General features: G+C 35.3%; 1 long non-coding RNA gene across 1 annotated transcript in view; it reads right to left on the bottom strand.

Annotated features, from left to right (window-relative positions):
• Positions 1-11,986: 11,986 nt before the first annotated feature.
• The window catches only part of LOC111436646, a 6,511-nt gene continuing 6,198 nt past the window's right edge, over positions 11,987-12,299 (bottom strand). Inside the window, exon 3 of the long non-coding RNA XR_002709300.1 lies at positions 11,987-12,031. This is a non-coding gene — a long non-coding RNA (uncharacterized LOC111436646). The remainder of the gene's footprint in view (positions 12,032-12,299) is intronic.

Raw genomic sequence — 12,299 nt, 5'->3', positions numbered from 1 at the left:
AAAATAGAACTATTATGAATATGGTTCATAGTATGATTTTAGAAAATAAAATTCTGAAAAGTTTCTAGTCTGAAGTAGTCAACTGGACTGTGCATGTACTGAATCGATGTCCAACATTCAAAAATAAAACTCCAGAAGAAGCTTGGGGTGGAGTCAAACCTTTCGTTCAGCATTTTAGAGTTTTTGGATGCATCTCTCATGTTCATGTGCCTGACAGTAAAAGAACTAAGCTGAATGATAAGAGTTTGAGTTGTGTTTTGTTGGGAGTTAGTGAAGAATCAAAGGCTTACAAACTTTATGATCCAACTTCACAAACGATCATAATAAGTAGGGATGTTGTATTCCAGGAAGATAAGAGTTGAGACTGGGATAAGACCTATGAAGAATCCATTATGTGCGATCTAGAATGGAGTGATCAAGAGAACGTAGCAGATGTGTTTGATGAAAATGAAGAGGGAGCGAATCTAATATAGAAGCTGCAGAGGAAAATATTTTCTCTAGCTCTTTGGCTGAAGCAAGCCCTTCTTCTTTGGTTGAAGCAAGCTCTCCTAGCTTGAATAAGGGGGAAGAATAGGAGACCACCAGTCTAGATGAGAGACTATACAACAGGAGAAGATCTCTCTAAATAAGATAGTGAAGCTCACTTGGCCATGTCTATCATCTTGACTATACAACAGGAGAAGATCTCTCTAAATAAGATAGTGAAGCTCACTTGGCCATGTCTACCACTACTCATCATGTAAACTTTGCAGACGCATTGAAGAGTGAGAAATGGTGGCATGCCATGAATCTGGAAATGGAAGCAATGAACAGAAATGATACATGGTAATTGATGGAGTTACCTGAGGGCGGAAAGAAGGTTGGAATAAAATGGATTTATAAGATGAAATTCAATGAAAATGGGGGAAGTCAACAAATACAAGGGTAGGCTTATAGCAAAGGGGTTAAGGGGTGTACTCAACAGCATGGGGTAGACTATACTGAAGTATTTGCACCTGTTGCGTTCATGGAGATAATTCGTTTTGTGATAGCACTTGCAGCTCAAAGAGGTTGGTCCATTTATCAACTGGACGTGAAATCTGCATTTTTATATGGTAATTTGAATGAAGAGGTCTTTGTGGAGCAACCCTGTGTATATGTGCAAAAGGGACATGAGCAGAAGATTTACAAGAATGAAAAGGTCTTCGTGAGTAACTGGTAATGGAGCGTTACATTCTCCTTTTTTTGCTAGTTATCGTTATCACTTCTCCTCCGATGACTTTGTATGGTGATACATTTGTTTCAGCATCCTACATCTGATACTAAATGTTGGATTTGACCCATGATTGAAAATTTTCGAAACAAGTAAAAGAGGCAAAGAAAAAACTTAAGGGGAAACAATGTTTGGTACAAAGTAATCTTAAGCACTTAGCTTTCAAATTCTCTTTTGTTGTTGTATTGATGTGAAAAAAAGCATATTTGTCTTCAAGTTAAGAACCACTCACCATCTACCTAATTAAACTACACAACTTCTACCAATTCTCCTATAGTTGCTCCATAATTTAGTAAATTATTCTACTAAATCTACTAACAACTATCAAGGTTACACCATAAGTTAGTAACTTGTTCTACCAAGTCTACTAACAATTCTACTAAAGTTACTATTAGTAACTTATTCTACAAAGTCTACTAACAATTCTCCTAAGATTACCATAAGTTAGTAACTTGTTCTACCAAGTCTACTAACAATTCTACTAAAATTACTATATAAGTTAGTAACTTGTTCAGCTAGCTCTAGTTTATTAGCTCACACACTTTCCGTAAAAAGTGCATCCAATGCAAGAATATTATAAGGAGAAGACTATAAGTAGGTAGCTCGTTTACGTTGAATTAATACACGTTGGAAGCAATATTAGCCCTAATTATAGGTGACAAATACAGAGTCCTATAAATAAGGTAGCTTACCTTAAAGAAAAAGAAAGTCGCATTAGGAAAGGTCTAGTAAAAGCAACGGAACTTTGACGATCAGCAACTAATCATAAAAGAATGCATTAGGTGCAAGCGGGAGCAACCTTCATTATCTATGAACCTACTTGAAGGGAAAAACTTATTTTATTGGGGAAGACATTTTCTGATATGCTTAGTCATCTTTGTATATTTTCCTTATGCAACAAGATATAGTTACGGTTGTATTTTTCTTGTTGAATGTGAAAATGTTTCAAACCTAAACCCTAAAACGAGATAATGTAAGGCTGGAAAGCCTTGATAATTTAATAGGGACATTGATAATTTAATAGGGACATTGAAACTAATATGACTCAAGGTTAGCACATATTTAAGATGTTAGGAGAGAGTTACCACCCTCGACAACTTTGAGAAAAGAATAAACTAGCATCTTAAGATTATAGATCCCATCCACCTATCTTAATCAGATCCGATCTTGTTATTAATGACTCCTCTTTGCTATATCCCACTTACGATATCACCTTTAGAATAGTTATTAAACAACAAACAATAACACTCATAAATGTTGTTATATATCACTAACTTGTACTCCTCTACGGAGTGATTAAAGAACTAATTGAACTGTAGGTGTGAAATTGGTAATTTAGTTATTACTTCATATTTGTCATAGTTATAAAAAATCAACCCAAGAGAAAGCTCTGATGCCAAATGATAAAGAATCATTACTAGAGAAGTAAGATTCAGTTTACCTTGTTGATCAGATATCTCAATGTAAGAACGTTTGTTGGACATTTTAATCATTTCACAAGCAAGATCGATCATACGTAGCTTGAATGATTATAAACATGCAATCTAAACTACATAAAATTGCAAAGAAACTTAGCCCTAATGATAAGGAATCACTCTAAGAAAAAGTAAAATTTGAATTACTTGATCAAATATCTCAAGGCAAGAACACTTGATTGAGATTCAAATCAAAACTTAGCCCTTGCTAAGGAATCACTCCAAGAAAAAATAAAATTTGAATTACCGTGTTGATCAAATATCTCAAGGCAGGAACACTTGATTGAGTTTCAAATCAAAACTTAGCCCTAATGATAAGGAATCACTCCAAGGAAAAGTACAATTTGAATTACGGTGTGATCAAATATCTCAAGGCAAGAACATGCAATCTAAACTACGTAGAATTACAAAATAACTTAATCCTTACTAAAGAAGATCAAAAATTCACTTTTTACTAAATTTTTCCAGTCAACTTTACAAACACAACATATATGGCTTTATATAGTCTCAAAATTAAAACCTTTAACTTTACATTTGCAATTTTAAGAGCGGTAACTTTCATATTTTATGACCTTAATTAGCCACTATGTATACTTTATAGCAATAGCAACTATGTAAATAGGCCTTAAATAATTAAAGAAACATCATAAGTCTAAATTATCATTTCGCCAAAATTTGTAACTACCTAAGAATAAATGAAGGTTTATTCTTCAACTTTATTCTTCTTTAATGTGACATGAATTGCAACTTGTTATAATTTGAACAATATTTCCTTCACATCTTTCTTAAATTTATATTGTATGATTGATATCTTGGTTCATATTAGATAGTATATACTTGTGATTATTTAAAACTTATTCTATAAACATTCAAAAGCAATGAGGAGTAGAATGTTGAGTGCCAATGCAAATTATAATGGATAAAATTACAAAAATGTCCCTACCATGTCTGTCAATTAAATTACTTAACATCTATATGATGCCTATTTTTAAGGTTAAGAATTATTATAAAATACTTTAGGGTAACCAGAGAATGTTTAGGACCCAAATAAAGACCGTGAATAATGACAAAAATACTTGTACTATGTCTTTAAGATATTTTATGATTCAGATGGATTCCAAATGACTTAAAAATCTATATTAGACATAATTATAAGGATATAAAACACTATGAAAGATTTCATGGTAATTGGAGCAAGTTTAGAATTTAAATTAAGATGGGGAGTTCAAAATACACTCATGATCTCGTGATGCTTCAAGGTTTTAACGAACTTGAAATGATACAAATATTTTACAAGACTCATTTATGGTATTATAGATGAATACATCTGATTTTAAGTTTATTACAACATGTTTGGAGGTATAAGAAAATACTTCGATAGAAAATTATGAAAATAATCATAATCATAATCATTCTTTTATAAACATTCATAGTTTTTATGAACTCCAAGTGACATGATATGCTTTAGGATGCTTATTTAGTATACTATTAAAGATTCAGGCATGTAATTACAAAATATTTATAGTTATCACCTATTTGTTCGGAATAGTGTTTACAAATCACACATTGTGACTTGTGACTTATATTTTTAGAAGAAACGTTAGAGTTAGAACGAAAGAATTTACAAACTTGAGATGTCGCTCTAAGGTTAAAGGACCAAGTAAGATATGTGTCCCCAAGAAAGTAAAACTCAAGTCCTAAGCCACTAAGACTACTAGGTTCTACTCTAACCATAACTAAGTCACCATATTCTTCTCACCATGACATGCATTATGATCACATGCTTGCTTAGATTAGAGGACCTACTGATCACATGCTTTCCTTGCGATCACATGTTTTCCTTGCTTAGATTAGAGGACCTACTGATCACATGCTTTCCTTGCTTAGATCAGAGGACCTACACATATTTCTTGTAGGACATCGTGTTCATGTTTCTTGCAGATTTACCTAACTATGCTTATGGCAAGATATCCTAACTATATTTTATTAGGAGGTTGTCATCTTTCATGTTTGCCTAGGCAGGATACCCTAACCATATTTTATTAGGAGGTTGTCATGTTTCATCGTGCTCATCTTCTTTCTTTCTTCCTTTTTTTTTTGTTTTTTTGGTTTTTTTTTTTGTTTTTTTTTTCGCCAAGTTTAAGTTCATTATATTCTCCAATCATTTGACCTTTTTAGGTCTTCTATGGGGAGTAGTTTTTGTGTAGGACAGAATTAGGTACAAGGATTGACCAAGTATCATGACTCATGACCCATGGTTTAGGACTAAGGTCCTCCTGATGAAAAAAACTATGATAAGGTCTTGGTCAAATCATAGAGATACTACCTACCTTAGCATCCACCATGGACATGATTAAGAACCGATGAGTATGCTACTTATTGAATTTTATAGTTATTTTTTTACAATCTTTTCAACTAAGGAGTAATAGTTGGTTGACGTTTGGAGTGGATGTAGAGTAGGTGCCATAGAGAGCTGATCCTACAAATTACACCATCTTCCCTTTATATCAAAAATTAAACTCTACTTTAGAGGTAAAAAAAAAAAATACCCAAAAAATCCTATCGCACATAATTATCATTTTACAATTCAAGGAGTCATTTGGTCGCTTAAAAAAGCTTTTGTTAACACCCAAACACTCAAAACATTGGTTTCATATGTTCTAATCCTATCTAGGTTTTGTTGTAAATTGTCATAAGTTTTGATTTGATTTGGTTATTTAGATTAGATTTGATTTATTTTTTGGATTAGATTTGATTTGATTTGGTTATTTGGATTAGATTTGATTTGGTTATTTGAATTAGATTTAATCTTATTAGATTTGATTATGTAATGCTATATAATGAGAGAGTTCTCCCTCCATTCGGATCATCCATTCCTAACAAGTGGTATCGGAATTTGGGAGATTTTTGGGTGTCACATCGTATTTGTTGAGTGAAACGTTGGTGAGAGTCTTTGTGGTGTGATAGTGAGGTATTCACTTGTAACACTTGGGTTTTTTTAGTGATTGGTCCGTGGATGTAGTGGAACTTCTTCTCTTCGAACCACGTAAATATCTTGGTGTCTCTTGGTGTAATTTCGTTCACTAGTGTTGTGAGTACATTCGTTCCGCTTTTGGCGCTAACAAGTGGTATCAGAGCCTGATTGTGGTATTTGAGGTATTGTGAAAGTTTTGGCCTCATCAACCACTAGACGTGCTCACAATCGTGCTTATGGCAGAATCATTTGGAATTAAATCATGGCGTGGATCGAGATTGTGGAGTTCTAATCTCGAAGTAGAGAAATTTGATGGAACCAATAATTTTGGTGTTTGACGAGGTAAAGTTTGCGATTTGCTGGTCATGCAAGATCTTGCTGCTACTCTCCAAGAGGTGATGCCTGAAGACATGACAGAAGCAGAATGGACGAAATTAAATCGGCAAGCTTGCGGAGTTATTCGATCCTGTCTGGGCAAAGATCAGAAATATCCATTTATGAAGGTGACCCTAGCGAAAGAACTGTGGGACAAGCTTGAGGCGAAATATATGCAAAAGAGTGTGGAAAATAAACTCTATTTGAAGAAGAAACTCTTCCGTTTTGACTACAAGAAAGGTATCTCAATGGTTGAGCATTTAGATGATTTTAACAAAGTCATCACTAATTTGCTCAATGTTGATGTTAAGATTGATGACGAAGACAAGGCGTTGTTGTTATTAAATTCTTTGCCGGAGTCCTACGAGTTTTTAGTAACCACTCTATTGCATGGAGCCTTTGATATTGATTTTGAAGATGTTTCAAATACCTTGATTAATAATGAGGTGCGAAAGAAGGAAAATGAGGCATATCAAGATTCTAGCTCAAATGTTCTCACTGCTTGTGAAACGACTTCTACTTGGAAAAGTAGCGAACGTGCTGAGTCCCGATCAAAGTCGAGAGGTAGATCTGATAACTGGAGAAAACTTGATAAAAATGAGTGTGCATATTGTCGACAAAAAGGCCATTGGAAGAAATATTGTCCGATCTTAAAAGAGAAAGGGTCGAAGTCCAATGTGGTTAGAGATGATGACACTGATATAGCTGATGACTTGACAATCTCCCTATCAGTCAGCCAAACCAGTGAATGGATTCTTGATTCTGGTTGCTCCTATCATATGTGTCTCAACAGATGTTTTTGGACTTCAAAGAGTTCAATGGTGGAGTTGTCTATATTTACAATGATAGTACTTGCAAGATGACGGGAATCGGCTCAGTGCAAATCAAGATGTTTGACGGGGTTATACGAAAACTCAATGATGTGAGGTATGTCCCTGACTTGAAGAAAAATTTGATTTCCCTTAGCGTTTTGGATGCGAGTGGTTATCGCATCATTTTGGAAGGAGGGAATTTGAAAGTAGCACGTGGAGCTTTGGTGGCAATTAAAGGAACTAGAAGAGGTAGCATATACTACCTCAACGGAACCACAATAATTGAGCATGCTGCTGTGGCAAGTTCGAAAGAACAAGACATATCGAAATTATGGCTCATGAGACTTGGGCATGCTGGTGAGAAGGCGCTTCAGACATTGGTGAACCAAGGAGTCCTTGAGGGTGCCACAACTGGTAAAATTGATTTTTGTGAACATTGTATATTTGGTAAACAAAAAAATATAAAGTTTGGTACTGCTATACACCAAACAAAGGGCATTTTGGATTATATTCACACTGATGTATGGGGTCCCACGAAGAATGTCTCGTTGGGAGGAAAGAGGTGGTTTGTCACCTTTATTGATGACTACTCGAGGAAAGTTTGGATGTATCCCATGAGGCACAAAAACGAGGTTCTCCAAATCTTCCTAGAGTGGATGAAAATGGTAGAGAACCAAACGGACAAGAAAATCAAAAAGTTGAGATCAGACAACGGTGGAGAATATACTTATGATCCATTCCTTAAAGTATGTCGAGAAAAAGGGATCGTTCGACACTTCACTATTCCTGGTAAGCCACAACAAAATGGAGTTGCTGAGAGAATGAACCAGACATTAATAGAGAAGTTTCGATGCATATTGTCTCAAGCAGGATTGAGTAAGGCTTTTTGGGCTGAGGCTCTCAGTTATGCAGTTCACTTGGTGAATCGTTTACGTGTTTCTGGAAATGGTGGGAAAACTCCGCTTTAGGTATGGTCGGGTACTCCTGTTAGTGATTATGATGAATTGCATGTGTTTGGGTGTCCTGCTTATTATCACGTGACAGATTCAAAGCTAGATCTTAGAGCAAAAAAGGCCAAGTTTATGGGCTTTAGCAAAGGCGTGAAGGGCTATAGGTTATGGTGTCCAGAAACAAGTAAGATTGTTAATAGTCGAGATGTGACATTTGATGAGTCTGGAATGTTGTTGCAGAAAATTGAAAATACTGACAAGGCATTGAAGCAGGTGGAGAAGGTGGTGTTCTCTCCTGATATGGTTGCTCCTGCCGAAGAACCTTTTGATCAGGTAGATAACTTTGATGTCTTAGAACAGGAGGAGAAAAGCCTTGTAAATGAAAGAGTGGAGGAACCTGAGTCCATCGCCAGGAATAGACCACGAAGGGAAATTCGAAAACCTGCGAGGTTTGATGATATGATAGCATATGCTTTCCCTTTGATTGATGAAGTTCCCAACAACTACAAAGATGCTATCCAGAGCCCGGATAGATTGCACTGGCAAGAGGCTATGAATCAGGAGATAGCATCATTGGAGGTAAATCAAACTTGGGATTTGGTACAACTTCCAAAAGGTAAGAAGGAAATTGGTTGTAAATGGGTTTTTGCAAAAAAGGAAGATCCTTCTGGTATACGTTATAAGACTCGACTTGTGGCTAAAGGCTATGCACAAAAGGAAGGTATTGATTGCAATGAAATTTTCTCACCTGTGGTAAAACATTCTTCCATTCGAATTTTATTGGCTTTGGTTGCTCAATTTGATCTTGAGCTTGTACAACTCGATGTAAAAACTACTTTTTTGCATGGGGATTTGGAAGAAGAAATATATATGGCGCAACCAATTGGTTTTCGAGAAATTGGACAGCAACATTTGGTATGCAGATTGAAGAAATCTTTGTATGGGCTGAAGAAATCTCCTCGCCAATGGTATAAAAAGTTTGATCATTTCATGGTAGAGCATAAGTATACTCATAGTCAATTTGATCCTTGTATGTATTATCGGTGTCTTGATGATGATCGTTTATCTATTTGCTCTTATATGTTGATGATATGTTAATTGCTTCAAAGAGACAGGTGGAGATTGATAAGCTCAAAGATCAGCTTTCTAAAGCATTTGGAATGAAAGACTTAAGCAATGCAAAGAAAATACTTGGAATGGAGATAGAGCGAGATTGGAAAAAAGGTACAGTCTGGTTGACTCAGTCTCAATATCTACGCAATGTATTGACAAGATTTAGTTTGAATAATTCAACCAAACTCGTTGGTACTCCACTTGCTCCTCATTTCAAGCTTAATGCTTCCATGTGTTCAAGTTCTGACGATGACAAAAGGTATATGGAGAATATTCCTTATGCAAATGTTGTTGGTGCTTTGATGTATGCTATGGTATGTACTCGGCCTGATCTTTCACACGCAGTAAGCATGGTGAGTCGTTATATGCATAATCCTGGTAAAGAGTATTGACAAGCTGTCAAATGGATTCTTAGGTACATTCTTGGTACTACTGATGTTGGTATTAAGTTTCAAAAGCAAGAAACATTTAATTCTGACAACCTTGTAGTTGTTTGTGTGGATTCTGATTATGCTGGTGATTTGGATAAACGACGATCTACTACGGGTTATTTATTTACTATGGCTGGTGGACCTGTTTGTTGGCGCTGAACATTACAGTCTACTGTTGCACTGTCTACCACCGAAGTAGAGTATATGGCAGTAAAGAAAGCTTTTAAAGAAGCTATTTGGATGCATGGTTTGATCAATGACTTGGGTATTTTGCAGGAAGTCCATCATGCTCGTACTAAACATATTGATGGCAGGCTGTCAAATAGATTCTTAGGTACATTCTTGGTACTATTGATGTTGGTATTAAGTTTCAAAAGCAAGAAACGTTTAATTATGACAATCTTGTAGTTGGTTATGTGGATTCTGATTATGCTGGTGATTTTGATAAACGACGATCTACTACGGGTTATTTATTTACTATGGCGGGTGGACCTGTTTGTTGGCGCTCAACATTACAGTCTACTGTTGCACTGTCTACCACCGAAGTAGAGTATATGGCAGTAACGAAAGCTTTTAAAGAAGCTATTTGGATGCATGGTTTGATCAATGACTTGAGTATTTTGCAGGAACATATTGATGTGTTTTGTGATAGCCAGAGTGCTATTTGTTTGTCAAAAAATTAAGTCCATCATGCTCGTACTAAACATATTGATGTCCGTTTTCACTTTATTCGAGAAATTATTAGTGAAGGGGACATTCGTTTATTAAAAATTGGAACTGCTGATAACCCTGCTGATGTGTTGACAAAGGTGATCGCTCGTGAAAAGTTTTGGCATTGTTTGGATTTCATCAACGTTGGAAGAAAAGAGTAGTAAGTTGATGTGGTGGCAACCAACTCAGTTATCAACTTGGAGATCTTATAACAAGGTGGAGATTGTTGTAAATTGTCATAAGTTTTGATTTGATTTGGTTATTTAGATTAGATTTGATTTAGTTTTTTGGATTAGATTTGATTTGGTTATTTGGATTAGATTTGATTGGGTTATTTGAATTAGATTTAAACTTATTAGATTTGATTCGGTAATGCTATATAATAAGAGAGTTCTCCCTCCATTCGGATCATCCATTCCTAACAAGTGGTATCGGAATTTGGGAGAGTTTTGGGTGTCACATCGTATTTGTTGAGTGAAACATTGGTGAGAGTCTTTGTAGTGTGATAGTGAGGTATTCACTTGTAACACTTGGATTTTTTAGTGATTGGTCCGTGGATGTAGGAGAACTTCTTCTCTCCGAACCACGTAAATATCTTGGTGTCTCTTGGTGTAATTCCATTCACTAGTGTTGTGAGTACATTCGTTCCGCTTTCGGCGCTAACAGGCTTGACTATGTCACTTGGTTTAGTTTTCCATAATTTCTCATGGTCTAGCTCAGTGAGGGCTCTTATTTAGGTGTGATACCATATCACTCAACTAACAAATTAACTAGCACTTAACTATTTCCTATGCCATAAAATCAATGTATCATAATCTTTTAGGAGTCCTATTGTGCATAACCTAAACCCTTATCACGCTCATGTTTCACCTACTTGGCATGGTATCAAGCACATACAAATTAACTACTTCGCAACATTGTTATTTATGATGATCTCAAAACTATGAAGATGTTAACCTCATTGTTTCTTATGGTCTTAGAATTAGAAATGACATTAATCTTTTTCTTTCTCATAGTCTCAAACATGATCACAAAACTACACAAAGGGACGAAAAGATTATTGTTTCTCATAATTTTCAAACTATAAGATTGTTTCTCAGGTCTTATAATTACAAAGAGTGGCCACAACCTTGTTTTTTCACAATCTCAAATATGGTCTCAAAACTACAAAGAATTACAATAACCTTACTAAAACGTGGTTTCAAAACTATAAATATTGGTGACAACCTTAATTCTCAAACTATAAATAGGTTGTATGAATGAGATAAGTAATCAAGTCAAGTCGAATTCATGGTGAAGAAAATCTCTATAGTATATAAAATAATATTGAGTTCATGAAATAACATAAAATATTAATTTATTGCACAACACAAAAATACCCTACGCCAGCAATTGTATGTTTTTAATTAAAAATTTAATTATTCTTATCGATCCTCAAATGAAAATAAAAGGAGGGAAAATTAGAAATGGTATACTCAAACATTCTATACCTGGAATATTCCCAAACCCACACAATTTAATACCCTTTCTAAATTTTGTGGTCTTTTCTAGATATAGTTTTCCTATCAAACTATATACAGGGTTTCACATTATTAGAGAAATCCAAGCAGTCATTCCTTACCCATTGCTACTCTTCATTATTTGTGCATGGAGCTTGTAACCTTACAACTTTAAGACACTCCACAATGGAAGCAGGCAAAGGTTTCAAGCTCATTCTCATCCACACTTGCAAAGGTTTCAAGCTCATTCTCATCCACACTCTTTTCTTAGTCATTGTTTGAAGTGTTGTAAATCTCAATCATCAATTTTCATTTCGTGCCTTTGGATAACATGACACACAAGCCCCAGCAGTTGCACCAATTTGAAGTTGCACGAAAGTCCTAGTGGCTGTATCGTTAGGAAGCACCGCTCAAACTTCCAAGGCTTTAACCCCGGAGGCTTCATCAGTTGGAAGCATTGCTCTAACCTCGAAAGCTACACCACAAGTTGGAAGCATTGCTCAAACCCCAACTATTGACCAATTGGAGGTAGCACACAAGCCGAGAGTAGCATTGCTAGGCGTGGAGGTTTTGCTATTAACCAACAAAAACCTAAGCCAAACCAATTTTAGTCGATTTTTTTTTTTAACTTTTAGCTACATGTTTTATATTGGATGTTGATTTCAATATTTTCTATTTGTTTCTTTTTTTTTTTTTTTTTTTTTTTT

This window comes from Cucurbita moschata, unplaced genomic scaffold, assembly GCF_002738365.1.
Source record: "Cucurbita moschata cultivar Rifu unplaced genomic scaffold, Cmos_1.0 Cmo_Scf00058, whole genome shotgun sequence".
NCBI lineage: Eukaryota > Viridiplantae > Streptophyta > Magnoliopsida > Cucurbitales > Cucurbitaceae > Cucurbita > Cucurbita moschata.
This window is presented reverse-complemented; position numbering and strand designations above follow the sequence as displayed.